Source organism: Acanthisitta chloris, unplaced genomic scaffold (assembly GCF_000695815.1).
Source record: "Acanthisitta chloris isolate BGI_N310 unplaced genomic scaffold, ASM69581v1 scaffold20942, whole genome shotgun sequence".
NCBI lineage: Eukaryota > Metazoa > Chordata > Aves > Passeriformes > Acanthisittidae > Acanthisitta > Acanthisitta chloris.
In genome coordinates this window covers 23,156-23,441 of record NW_008659087.1, presented here as the reverse complement: position 1 = coordinate 23,441, position 286 = coordinate 23,156, and the positions used below count along the sequence as shown (strand labels likewise).

General features: G+C 46.9%; 1 protein-coding gene across 1 annotated transcript in view; it reads left to right on the top strand.

The window, feature by feature from the left end:
• NKX2-5 (NK2 homeobox 5) overlaps positions 1–286 on the top strand; it is a 2,674-nt gene that overhangs the window by 1,904 nt on the left and 484 nt on the right. The gene's annotated exons all lie outside the window — the stretch shown is intronic.

Genomic DNA, 286 nt, shown 5'->3' with positions numbered 1-286 from the left:
TCCTTCCTTCCATCCTTCCTACAGAGCAGTCAGTCGTTTTGCTTGACTTGTTCCCAACAACAACTAGCCAAGCCCTGCAACTCTCTTTTTCTCCCCTTTTTTTTATTTTAAACTTTTAATCTATACTAATTATTATTGACATACACATTTAATTTTTGCACTTCCCATACGGTCCTCGCTGTTCGGTCAGTTTAGCATCTCACCATCCCCAGGATCTCCCTTGCAACGCTGCTACAGCATCGGCCTGGGCTGCGGGTCGGGAGCAGGGTCAGGAGCAGGGAGGACT